We start from the raw sequence: 13,587 nt of genomic DNA, 5'->3' as shown, positions 1-13,587 counted from the left end.
AGGCCTATTTTTAGTCTAAATTTCCATAGGATTGTGCCCTGACAAATTTATCCCGGCCTAACTTTTTGTGGATGATTGTTCACTTGCTTCATTAGATTCATGAAATGAATTCCTAATTTGAGGAGCTTGAGGGGCAGGAGAGATTGTAAATAGTGAGGCCAGAAGGGAAGGAAATGCAAGATGTGGCCTTATGTTAGAAAAAGATGATTGTTTAAAGGATGACAGAGAGGCAGAACACACTCCCTGGAGAGTGTGGAGGAGAGGCAAGACAGAAGTTAGAAAAACCCAAGAAGCTGTTTCAGGTCCAGGTGGTCGGCAGCTGCCCACCGCAGAGCCCACTACTCAAAATCACCGTGTCCAAGAGGCCTGTGGCCTCCTCCTCCAACATACAACTCTGTTTTGGACAAGGCTACGGCAGGCCACGCTGAGACTCAGGCTGTGATCTGGCTCTCCTATTGACGCAGAGGCCAAGCCACTGAGTACAGGTCGGTGGAGCTTCCTGGCAAATTTATCCAAGGAGGAGCAGACCCTGACTTGGCATCCAATTCCTACAAGCACAGCACCAGTCCCCCTGTGGATCAATGCAGTCCCATGATGTGTGTTGCATCTGCCACATCAGCTTGGGCTGGAGAAATAGGGGCTGAGGCAGACATTCCCTTGAACGTGTGTCTGGCAGCAGCATCTTTGTTCAGGTTTACTCTGAACTGGGCACAGGGGTTCAATTGGATCTTAACAGCCCCATGACCCAGTGTGGATTGGAGCCCACCCCCGCCCAGGTGCTCTCATTCCATAACAGAAATTGGAAAGGGGGAAGACCTAGCAGCTAGACCTCATTTCAAAAGGATGCCTGTTTGGGCCCTGGGAGAAGGAAATGAGCTGCTTAGGGAAAGGAGCACAGGGTCTTGCCAGGGTGCAAAGATGGGCTCAAGGATGGCCAGTTTCCATGGTGCCCGTCCAGCTTCCAAGCCCAGGGTGGCTGGATTGAAATGGGATGGTGTAAATTAGTGTCCTGCACTAGCTGGGGGTGGGATCCTTCTGGTCCCTTCCAACGTTATGATTCTATGTGATCCGCTTCCATCCCTGTCCATTTGGACCGAAGCGCTGAGTCAATCAAACGCGCCAGAAGGTGGACAGAGAAGAGTCCATCTGTGCTTCGCTTTCAGCCCAATTTACACTGCGGTTCAATTGGCTCCCGCAGGAAAATGCTTAACGGTGCCGGGGGCGAGACTTCTCTCCCCGCTGGCCCAGAAGTAATCCACAAAAAGCCGCCCTCCCCCGCACTCGGCTATTTCTGCGTTTAGGCCGCGATGAAATTCCTCTTAATTTTATGGTCATATTGTGGTTTGGTTTGGTTTTCAGACTTTTCAGTCTAAATTATCCATGAGCCTGCTAGGTGTTTGTTTGTTTGTTTGTTTGTTTGTTTAGTAAAATGGAGGGGCTGCAGATGAAATCCTCGACTCATAAATACGGAGTGGGGCTGTCCCCCTCCCTAATTAGTTCCACATGTAGGAACGGCCGAAGTAAATTAGCTTGCTGGCTTTCCGAATGACTACGTTAAACACACACACACACACACACCCCGCTCTGGATTCGAGAGCGGGGAAATGGCCAAACCAATTTTTTTTTTCCCTAAATCCGCTGTCAGCCCAAGGAGTTTCACGGCGCGTTTGGAGGGTGCTGGGTGTTTTGCTTTTGTTTCTAATTATTGAGTGGTACTGAGCAGGGGTTAATTTCTTTAAGAAGGCTGCTTTTGTTCCTGGTCAATCGTCGATTTTGTTTTTCCGGTCAGCCCGATCCCCGCAGCCTCAGATCCTAGGAATGGGCAAGATTCCCTCCAGGTCATTGCTTAGGGTCCTTTACCAGGCCCACTCCTGCATTTGAGGTGCATACTTGGAAGCACGTGCTGCTCATATTTGAGTCAGACTTGAAGTGGAACCATTGAACTCAATGGGACTTAAGTCAGTCACGACTCAGGCAACTTCCATTGGGTGGTCTGGTCGAAGCACAAATAAGACTCGGGTTTTGCGGAATGTTCAATCTTAGAAATATATAGCAATTCTCTTCATAACATTTTCATTTCGATATTTGAAATGACCAGATCTCGTTCTTACCATTTCGTGCTCGTGCTGTATTTCTTTCCCTTCACCTGCCCCTTTTACATGTCCGCTTGGAAACTCCTTGGGGCAAAAAGTCCATGTTTTAGCTCATCTTACCCACCAACACTGCTTCGATGTACACAAATGGTTCTCTATTCCCCCCCCCCATGCGAAATATTTCAGGGTTTTAGAAAAGTGCGCGGAGGGGATTCTCGCAGAACGCAAATTAAATGTATTTCCAAGTAGCAGCAGTGAGGATCGCAGCCTGCTCTCCAAACAAGCCCTCCGGCGTCCTTGCTCCACTTGGGTCCAGAGCTAACTGGCCCGCCGAGGCCTTCCCAAAAAGACACTTTTCCCTCCCCTTTGCCGCGGGCAGCCCAAGAGGAAATCGAGCGTGGCCTCTACCTGTGTTTAGGAAACAAAACAGGAAAGGGAATTGGCGTGACCGGCGGGAGGCTAGCTCGGCTCCAGGCGTGGCGTATGCGCAGCTTTCTGGGAAGGGCCGAGCAGGGAGCTCCGCGCACGGAGTTCTGTACGGCTGTAATGGAGCGTGAACGAGTTAATTGCGCCTCTTAATGAGGGCTGCGAGCAGCCCCGCGCCCTGGCTCGGGCAGCGACGCGCGTTCGTTGCGGGAAGGGAGCGGGGCTGGCGCTGGACCGCACAACTGAAAAAAATAACAACCACCCTTTTCTTTCCCCACCGCGCCCAGATCCTGGCGATCGCGCTCACAGCGCTTTCCAAAGCTGCCCCTGAAGTCAGCCCAAATAGCCGTGATTCCTAAAACGATTCTGCTGCAGTGGCTCCAGACACGCTCTTTCAAAATCTCTCACACGCACGCACGCTCACACAGGGGAATTAAAAGATACCTAAAAATTCGATGACCTCCTTTGGGGGTGTTGTTACGGGGCAGAGGAAGCAACCAGCGCCGCTGGTGCAGATTTTCAGAAGAAGCGCGTTTCCATTCGATGTATGGCAATTCTGGAAAACCAAATTCAGGCAAACGAACAACTCGCGGGCCCGAATCTGAGCCCCGTGGGCTTAATGGAGAGAGAGCTCATCCGAGAGGTTCTGTATAGAAGGAGTTAAGGATGGGGGGGGGGGGCGACGTTATTCGTGGCAATGTTGCCCTGTAAAGTTTGCAGACCTATTCACTACCCGAAATATGTTCCAAGAGTAAGGAAAATGTGTGCAGGATTCCCCAGCACCACCACCTCCGCTTTCAAAAGGACTTCTGAACCTACACCTTGTGTGGCCTCCCTTTGAAGTCAAGGGTACTTTCTCAGATGACCCTAACAGCCTGTTTACTCTTCTTTCTCTGTTCATTATTATCTGAACGCCAATATGGGCCAGAAAGAGGAAAGAGAGTTCGTTTGTGCTGCTTTTTCTTTCTCTTCGTGACCCTTTTGCTTGCTGCTTTCTAACGGGTTGGGGCTATATTCCTAAATAACAGTACCAGTTTTATTCCGGGGATTGCACCCCCCCCCGCCCCCCGCCGCAGCATGGAAACATACGTGGGGCAGAAAGGGGAAGGAAGAGCGAGAGCGAGAAGGTGCCATCCTAAGCCTCTCTGAAAGTGCTTCGGCAAGCACTGTTTGGATGGGGGAACTCCCTCCGACGCGGCCCCCACCTTGATAGAAACCACATGACTCGGACAGGACTCCCCCGGGGCAGCGTTGACACGGACGCCGGCGCGGAATCGCTCGCAGCATCGCCGCCCGGCGGGGTCTCCCGCTTCGCGGACGGACTCACCTCACCCACGCGCCAGAGCGCGCCCTCGCAGCCGGGCAGCGGCGCTCGGAGGGTCCCGCTCCCCTCGCCCCTCACGGCTTGCTCGGACAGAAGCCCCGCCAAACTTCCCCGGGACGCACTCTCCACGGTCGCGCCCAGGAATTGCAGCCTCGCCGCGCAACCGACCTCGCGAAGAGTTTCCCCTTCCTGAACGACAACAAGAAAGTCATTCTTCTCCTGCTTCTGGAGCAGCGACAGGGAGAGCAGAGCTGCGATTCGTACTGCGGGGAAGGGTGCGAGCCACGTTCCCCTCCAAGGCCTTCACCTTCTCGATCCCAAGCGCACAGGGTGTCTGGACATCGCCCTAGGCTGTGATGCTGAAACGTCTCTTTCCTGATCCCATGCAGGGCCCCTGAGAAGCGCAGCCCTTTGACTGCAAATCGCTATGGGTTGTAGCCTACTTAGAGTAGACCCACTGAAATCAATTAGACATAACACTAACATAGGAAGCAGGGCAGGATCGAGGTGGAAGCAAATTTATCTCGATTCTCAGAAATATATATGGCCTGAGGAGTGAAGACCCCACTGTTTATTATTGTTAATTAACACATGGGGGGGGGGATGAGATGGCACATTATTTCTGCTAAAGAAGCAGCCCTTTGTTTTCCACGGAAACCTGCAACTATTTGAACATTCAGCTGGATGCTGCATGATACGTCTTACCACAACTGTGAAGAGGACTAGGTGCTGGGGACAGATTTCAGAATAAACCCTTTGGTAGTACTTGGATTTACTGAACCAGTTCAAATACAGGAGATTAGAGGATTTAGGATTTACTGGGCTCTTCCTAAAAGGAAACAGCAAGGATGGGGTTGAACATCTCTCTTTCCAACCGAACGGCCAGCTAAGAAAACTCTCAGGGGCCCTGGAGTTCCAGGGGGATGTTTTTACCAATAATCCCTTCTACAATGTGTGAACGCATCAGGTTGTAACCAGTGTCACTCCTACTTGGAGAAGTCCCTTCAAAATGAAAGGGACTAAGCGAATCCCACGTGGGATGCAACCCATTCTTTCCAGCACAGAAAGAGCATCCCAATGTTTCTTTCCTTCTCTCTCTCTCTCTCTCTCTCTCTCTCTCTCTCTCTCTCTCTCTCTCTCTCTCTCTCTCTCACTCTCTCTCTCTCTCTCTCTCTCTCTCTCTCTCTCTCTAAAAAAACACGCTAAAGCTGCAGCCTTGCAGCCACTAATCTGGGAATGGGTCCCACTGAACTTAATGAGTCATGCTTTTTAGTGGACGTGCCTGGGACTGAGCTGTAAAAAGGAACCCAAGTTTCATTCAAAATAAATTGGGATTTTCTTCTCTTCCCACAGAGTTAGAATAGGAAGTGTTTAAAACTGAATGGACATGACAGACAGGATTAAGGCAAATCAGCCACGCACCTGGGTAAAATTCCGACCCAGAAAGCAAAAATAGTACAAGGAAAAGACCCGCCTTGCGTTGTATGAGAACCCCACCAAGTCTTTTGCCTTTCACTCCCGAGAACCCGAGATATTTACTCCGCCGTTTGCCCAATCGATTGCAACCCTAGTTAACATTTCATTGAAAACGACAGCCTCATTCGCCCTTGCAGAGACAGTGCCTTGAAACTAAAATCCAGTGAAATCGATCACAGCGACTTCAGGCTGCAAGCCCATCTCGTCGCCAGGCGACCTGGTCAAGAAACGCCACCGAGAACTCCCAAGGAAGGCTGGGCAGCGGGCTTTGCTCGCTTCCTTGCAAAGCCAGTCGCAACCGACTTTCCCAGCAAAGGCGGGCAGGATCTGTCCGCAAACGTGTCGAAGCTGGGCGAGGGAGAGGGAATAGCAGAGCCTTAAATCCGACCCATTGCGATTTCCATGACACGGCAAGTAAGCAAAAACAAGCATTCCGCGTGCTCCCTAGGTTCACCCCTGCTCAACACGGCTTTACAGAAACGCCAGTCCGCAACTACTTTTCGAGGTAGGCGCCCCTGGATTTCAGGAGAAGTTGCTTCCAAATATTTGCTGTGTTTTCGGATCCAACCGGTCCCTCCTCGCCCGAGCGCAGCCGGTTGGTCCGATCCAGAGACATATAAAGGAGGAAGAAATGCTATGCTTTGCCACCGCCTTCAGTGGGGCATGCCATGGGTCGACGGGTAACGTTGCGTCCCCGCCGAAACATCCCGGATTCTCGACGCAGAGGAACTGCGGGTGTTGGACAAGCTGGCCCCCAAAGTGCTCTGGGGAGGTGCCCCTACACATCTGGAAGGGGAATGACGGAGCCGAGCCGCTGCCCTCCCATTCAGGTTGATCCAGAAGTGAGCCCCATTGAGTTCAATGGAACGGCCTCCCAGGAAAGCCAGCCTCGGATTGCATCCTAAAGGGTGCCAAGCTTTGAGTGCCCTCCCTCGGAAGGGCGTGAAGCTCTTTCTTCCAAGGGGAGGTACGTCTAGACCGGCCTTCCCCAACCTGGTGCCCAGCAGAGGTTTGGGACTTCAGCTCCCAGCTTCCAAGGCGGGCGGAGGTGATGGGAACTGAAGTCCCAAAGATCAGGCTGCCCATCCCAACGAGCAGGAGATCTGGAATCTCCAGGTGCGGTTTTGCCGCTCGAGTGTGTTACGCGTGGCTTCTACAGCGCCAGTCGCCGTCAGGGGGACTTACTCGCTCCAAGGACGGCGCAGCAAGCGGGACCACCCCGCGCCCTGACTGATTCTTCGGGCCCTGGGCCCATTCAGACTTCGGGGCCAAGCCCTACTGGACTCTGACTCCTCACAGACCAGCGCTTAGGACCTTGGGGTGCCACTCGACGGAAGCTGGGAAGAAGGGCCCAATTTCGCCCAGGGGAATGGGCGCAGGAAGGGCCCGGGACGAGAGACACCGCGCCGCTGCAGCTGCAGCTGCAACATCTTGGTCGGGCCACGCAGCTGCTTCTTCTCCCGCGCTTCCCGTAAGATCGGAGCATCCCGACGGCGAAGCGCTAAGAAGGAGAAGAAGAAAGGGAGCAGGAGGAGGAGGAGGAGGAGAACCTGCTGGCCCGACTGAGCTCCGGTCTCCGCGATCGGACATGAAAGCTTTTCCCTGGAAGCGATAGGAGCAGGCAGAAAGAGCCGGGACACCGGGCAAGCAAAGAGGGGCTAGCTCTGGGGCGGAGGAGTGAGGCTCCCCTCTCAGTATATTTACCTAATCCTGACTTCAGCTCCCCCGCCGGAGATGGTCCAAGATCCTCCCGGGGCTTAAACCGACACGCCTTCAGGCTGGGCAAGCGGCGGCAGAGCTGCCCTGTCCGGGCCGGGCCGGGCCTTCGTCTCGCCGGCGCTCCAGCCGGGCAGAGGCAGATCCGGGGCTGAGCGGGCCGGCCGGCCGGCGGGAGCGCGCCAGGTGCTGGAGAGCTGCAGGGGCCGCTCCCTTTCTCCTCCGTCCCGCTGGACTGGAGCGCCGGGCGAGGCGGGCGGCTCAAGGCAAGAGCGCCTTGGAGGAGGCGAGCGCCGACTGAGCGGATCTCTTGCCTCGGCCGCCTCCTTATTTCAACCCCCTGCCTGCCTCCCCCCTCTCCACCCCTGGGCATGCGCACTGAGAGGGGGAAAAAGTTTCTCCCTGGGAAGCGGCGGACTTGGGCCGCGCTCGGCGCCCGGTTACGGAGCAACCCGCGCGCCCCGCCCTCGCTCCGGGGCTCCGCTCCCCGCGCCTCCCCCGGGCACCGCGAGCGAAGGCTTGGCAGGGAGTCGGGGCCCCCTCCCCCTGGCAGGCACCGTCTCCGACCCCAGGGAGACCCGGCTCTGCCAAGGGAACGGAGAACATTCCTTCCCACCTTGGACACCGATCCGGCCGCCGGAGCCTCCCGCCTCTGGCAGGCGTCCTTTCCGCGGATCGCGACCCAAGGGGCAGCGTGATCGCCCCCTCCCTAACAGGAGGCTGCCGTTCAGGAACCGTGCAATGGAGCAGCGGGCTTCGGTCTAGCGAAGCACATTCTGGCCCTCCAGCCCTCGCACCAGAAATGTACTGCAAAAAAGAGACGCGCGCGCGTTTTCAGGATCCTCCGTGGATCCACATCTCCCTGGAGCGAGTAGGATCAGAATGGCCCAGTCTCGCGGCTGAAGTGCAAAATCGCCCCTTTCGTTTCCACCTAGATCCCTCTGCGCGCTTCTCCAGTGGGATCCACTCCGCAACCGGCCCCATCGGGGAAGCCAGCTCTCCCCCGGCGCTCACCTCTATCCGCAGTGGGCCCTGGTCTGCCGATCTACACCCATCTCTGCTCCAGGTAGACCCCCACGGATCGCTAACTCCGGATCCGAGTTCTCAAGCGTAATTCAAAGGATCCGCTGTCTCCCTTCTGCCCCGGATTCCACGAAACTGTCCCCTCCGGCCCCCGCTTCCTAAATGCAAAAGCCATTTAGGGGCTGAAATCCCTTGGCTGCAGATTCTCCAGGCGAAGCCCGACAGCCCTGGCAAGGGAGGGGAGCAGCGGACCCCTCCCCCCGCAGCCCCTGTTTTCTGCCTGCTTCCCTATTTAGCCATCCATCAGCGGCAAGCGAAGCGGTCTTTCTGTTCCGATCAGACCAGGGTAGCGTCACTTAACAGGGAGGTGAAGACAGATCCGTGCAGATAACACCAGCCGGGGCGTCCAGCCCCAACAGGTTCTGGTTATTGTGATCAAGTCCCTGTCACCGTTTTACGGCCGCTCCAAATGGCACATTTCGGGGCCGGGGGCAGGACTGCGGTATTCCTAGGGAAGGGCGAGCAGAAGCGAAGTTTATGAAGAACCGCTCCAGCGAGGCTGGGGCCGCTGCTCCGATTTCCAGAGGGGAAGCACCCAGCTCCGAATCAAGGGCTGCAGCCTCACAGAGTAGAGGGGGGCTTCCTTCCGAGTAAATCATACTTCGGTTGGGAGAGTGGTTACACCATTGCTGGGGAGGAAGCCCCCTGGAATTCAGTGACAGCTGCTCCCGAAGAAACAGGGATAGGATCGGGGCCACAGAGGGTTCATTTCTGGGAAGAGGGGAAATGACTTCGACGGTTCCCTTTCGCTGCTGTCGAAAGAAACCGGACGGGAACAGCTAATATCGCCCGACAACAAACTAAAGCTCTCTTGCTCTCCGCTTAGCGTGACAATTGTAACAGCACATCCGCGCTCTGGGCAAGCTTGAAAGAGGAAAGCCACTGTGGAAACGTCGTTTCGAAACAACTGCTATGGCCCTTTATGAGCCGCTGGCAAGATCCGTCGACCTGGTTTGCATCCCTCTGGGGCCACGATCCCTCCGACAATGTGCAGACCCCAATGATTTTAATGGGAGAATGATAAGCGTGCGCTTAACTCAGACGCAGAAAAACAATAGGATTTAAAGCGTGCTTAATTTTGGTTGGATTAGATCCTGGATTTTCAGTATAAGACCACATGCGCTTAGAGATCCATGGAGTTTTCAACCCCACATTTTGGCCCATACTTGAAAACAAACATGGGATGAAATTGTTAAGCGTTCTGTGCATCCATTCAGAAACGTAAAACGGAAGAATTAGACAAGAAAGTTCGCTTCTTCTTTTTTTCAGGGTCTAACCACAAAGCCATTTGGAGCTCCTGTAACTTCCTCGCTTCTGTTTTCCCCATTCCTCTTTACTCCTTCGCCAAACAATCCCTCAACACATTTTAGTTCAAACACAATTATCTCTGTATGATAACATAAAAATAGTTAAATAAATAGGAATAACAGGCACAAATGCCCAACCACCTGGGCTCAGATAATGTCTCAAATCGCATTTTTAGAGCACAGCTCCACAACCCAGTTAAACTGAAGGAACGTGCATTTGGAATTGTGCCACTCAACGTTGATTCCTGTAGTCTTAACCCCGCTTTTTACGGAATGCTTATGTGCAGTACTCTGCTAGTAGGAGCTGTGCTCCTCAGAGGATAAGCCCCATTGAACTCAGAAGGGCTTTCTCCTGACTTCTGAGTAGACATATATGAGCCGCCCTGTTACTCTCAAGAAGCTTATTGACAACCAGACCTTAAACGTTTTCCACTTCCAAGCAAGTTTCACCGTGTTCGGTGCTATTGGGCTTCCTAGTCAAGGCAGCTGTGTATAAATTTCTCCCGAAGGGATTAAAGCTAAGCTTCTATCGGCTTTGTTAGGGAGTAATCCGCACTGAACACAGTGGGACTTACTTTGGAGTAAGCAAGCACAGGACTGCAGCAAGAGTCCATGCAGAGGTGCTGAAGGACTCAGGACGGGTTTGAACTTAAGGCGAGATACATACACCCCGATCCTAAACGACTTGGAGCCCGTCGATTTCAGTTTTGATTCTGCATTTACAGAAGGAAAAGATGTGTTCAGGAAGGTGAGGATGAAATGGCTTGGAATCAAGAGGCATTTTCTGGTTCTCTTGAAGCAGTTCGAATCGTTACCTGGGCTCTAGTCACCTGAGTGGCTTAGACCGGCTCGTATAACGAGCGGCACGGAAGCCAGCAGCTCCGCAAAGGCGTGCTTGTTTTTTGTTTTCAATTAAAAACCAACCCACCCACCCACCCTGAACGGAGTTGCCCCTGGATGCTCCCCTTGGAGTACTGGATGCTTAAAGCAGAAATATCTGGAACAGCCTCTCGCGGCAGATTAGTTATTTTATTTGTATTTTTTGGAAAGCGAAGTGAAGCGAGCGGTGTGAACACCCTCGCTGGTGACCGACTACCTGCTGCCGGAGCCAGCAAGCGGGGAGCGAGCTGCGCTGGGGTTGTGCTGCGCGCATCCACGAGCCGGCTCGCCCGCGGCGGAAAGGCGGGCCGGGGGAAGCGTGGCTGGAGCCACCCTGCGGCCAGAGGCAGGGAGGGATGCCCCTCGCCTTCTCCCGGCGAGCATGGGCAGGCGGTTAGGGAAGGAGGCTTGGATTTGAAGAGCCTCGTGAACGCGGAGCCTGGGGAGGGGGCGCCCGCCCTCAGGGGCTGCGGCACACGCAGGGGGCGGCGGAGTGAGATCACGGCCATTAAAGAGAAAAAGACAGGAGGAAAGGGAAAAGAAAGAGGCCGCGGATGCGCCCGCCACGGTGGAGCCCCCCGGCACACCCTCTCTGGAGTGGCACACCGAGTCCGGAGGGATGAGTCAGGACAAGCCCCGGCGGGTCTGGATCCTGCGCGCGGACGGTACGAGCCCATGCACGGCTACTCCAAAGTAAGCCCCATCTAGCCGAAGAGTAGGCATTCCGTCAGAGGGGTATGAGATTGCAGCCTCAGTCGCGGCTGACGCATGTGCGTTTGGATCGATTCCTGGCTCCCCTCCCCACCCGGATCGGCATGCCCGATCCTACCCAGGCAGAGCGATCCTAAACGTGTGCCCTCAAAGACGGCAGGTGGATTCAACGCTGGAGGAGCGCAAGCTCCGCACCGTTCTGTTGAGCTCCGTGGGACTAGCTCTTAGCTCTGTCCACTCGGGTGTAAGCCCCCCCGCATCCAAAGCGCCTTGCCCCAAGTCAGTTTGCATAGGATTGCAGACCAGAGCTGTCCTGCTTGGTCCTTGTGTTGAACTTGGCCTCTCGTTTACTTATGGAACATTTCGTTAGGTTTCGGTGCACCTCACGGATCTGGAAGTCGGAAGGATTTGCTTCCAAAGTTGCGCGCTAGGACTGGAGGCGTTCAGCTCGGAAATCGGAATAGCGGGACCGCGGGAGGCGATCTCAAAACGCACAACCGGAAAGCATCGGGGTGGAGTGGGGAAAGACGGTGGGAAGGGGAGTGTTCGAAGGCTGAAGCCCCGTTTGCCCTGCACAGATTCCTCCGGACAAACAGACTGGATCCCCAACCAACGGGCAAGTCTCCGGACCACAGCCAGGGTGGTTCCGTTGCCTTCCCATTTGGCTGAGAACTCACAACGTCAACTCGCCTGAAAAGCAGACACACGAACAAGCGAACAAGAACTCTTTTTATTTATCGGGGCAATGACTGAACTCGGTGCCAGGTTTACTTCGGGGTAAACATATTTAGGGTCCGGCTGTAAACCTGCTTAACTGGAGGGGCGGGGGGGGGGTGGACTGCAGCGAGGTGAAGCGGTCCACATGGCGAAAATTCAGATACTTCGGTTTCGCGGGTGTGAGGCTTTACCTGTCAGGACAGGCAGCCTGATCCTAAACACATTTACTCCGGAGCAAGTCAGTGAAGTCCTCTCTCCTAGAGACCTGCGTACGATTTCTGCTTTAGTCGGATCCGCTCCTCCCCGCTCGCTGCCACTTGTACGAAAGCCATCCTAAACTGGCTTAATTAAAGGGAAGCCCACCGACCAGGAAAGGACGGGGATTTGTTCTCTAACTTCCCCTACGGTCTATTCCCGAGAATTTCCAGGCTTTCACTCCTATCCGAAATTCCACCCAGATCCTGGATTGTAAACCCCGGCATGAAATCCGGAGTGGGTCTCTCATCTAGAATCAAGCAAGGGAAAATCGAAGGCCAGCGATCCAGAAGGGGGCCGATAGTCACAGGGGCTTGCTCCCGGGTTAGGAACCGAACTGAGTCCTTATATGAACCCCACGAGAGCCATTGCCGGGCGTCCTTGCTGTTCTGATCCCTTCTAGTTTCTCTGCCACTTGCACACCTGGAGGACCTATTCGGGCTCCTCGAAGCCCCCAGAAGAGAACCCACCGCCAGGGCCAGCTTGAGTTCTCTCTTCCCTCGCAGGAGGGGGGCCGAGCAGAAAGCGGTGCCGAAGGAGGCGCCCCGGGGGCAACGCTGCCCTCGAGCCTCGGGCTCCACCGCCGGACCGGGCGGAGCCCCGCAGGTGGGCACTTTCTGGCGCGGCTTCGTCTCGGCGCTGCAGTCCAGGCGTTGCTGCAGGAAGCGCGCTTCGCCAGGCGTGCGAGTATTTTTAACGCAGTTATCTGCAGCCCGATGAAAGCCGGTTTCCTGCCCCGGCCGCTCTCTTAATTTAGAGCCATTCTCTTCCTTTCTCATCCGGGATGCCAGACACATGAAGCATGCACCGATCTGTGGCGCGCTCTACCCAAAAGGAGCAAGCGCCGCTGCGTTCAGTCGGAGTTACTTCCACCAGGTGGGGTGCATAAGTGGGCAACGTTCACCCACTCCCCGCGTCAGCGCCCTTCCCTGCAAGCATCCGCCGTGCAACCGTTCAGTTCATCCGGGCGGGATCGGGGTACCGGTCTCAAGTCTAGCAGGACGAGCTCCCGCGGGGGACTTCCGTCCTAAGAGCATCTTGTAAGATGAGGCTGGGTTGACTTCCTGAAGGGGAAAGGCTTACAGGTACATCGGGCTGCCGCATCCACGGTTAGTCCTACCTAAAGGAGACCCACTGAAATGACCGGGTCTTAAGTTAGACTAACAGTGGCTACAACCCCCAGTCTTCAGCAACGATAACACACTTGTACTAGGAGAGGCGCAAAAGCGCTCCACGCGGGCTTGGCACCCCGGATCACTAATCAACCAACCTTTTCACGCATTTTACAGCCTGCAGTTCGCTTCACCCTGTGGCGAAAGGGCGAAGCGTTCGTACAGCTTCGATAAGCAGGGAGGAGCCCGATACGTGCGAATTTCTTAACACGTGCAATTAGGTGCCCCCGCCCCACGCGGATGTGTATGTGCATCTGGAAGGGATCTCCCCAAGCAGGTCCCTGCCAGATGCTTTGAACTACAACCCCCAGCATGCCTGACTTTTAGTCATGCCGGCTGGGACTCTGGGGAGTTTAAGTGCAGCGCATCAGAACGGGGAAGTGTGACCTAGCAGCATCGCTAAAATCAGAGAGCCCCCACGAAAGAAG

At 54.9% G+C, this 13,587-nt stretch overlaps 1 protein-coding gene across 2 annotated transcripts in view; it reads right to left on the bottom strand.

Annotated features, from left to right (window-relative positions):
* Positions 1-7,317, bottom strand: part of OSR1 (odd-skipped related transcription factor 1) — a 22,856-nt gene extending 15,539 nt beyond the window's left edge. The window contains exons 1-2 of one of the 2 annotated variants that reach the window (XR_006416186.1): positions 7,024-7,317; positions 2,314-2,501 (exon numbers count right to left, since the gene is read on the bottom strand). The gene's annotated coding sequence lies outside the window, so the exon portion shown is untranslated. Of the gene's footprint in view, positions 1-2,313; positions 2,502-7,023 lie in introns of those variants that run through there. The other variant, XM_044445160.1, reaches the window with a different exon arrangement.
* Positions 7,318-13,587: the final 6,270 nt, after the last annotated feature.

This window comes from Varanus komodoensis, unplaced genomic scaffold (assembly GCF_004798865.1).
Source record: "Varanus komodoensis strain SLA01 unplaced genomic scaffold, ASM479886v1 scaffold47, whole genome shotgun sequence".
Lineage (NCBI taxonomy): Eukaryota > Metazoa > Chordata > Lepidosauria > Squamata > Varanidae > Varanus > Varanus komodoensis.
The sequence above is the reverse complement of the archived record's forward strand: the minus strand, read 5'-3'. Positions and strand labels throughout refer to the sequence as shown.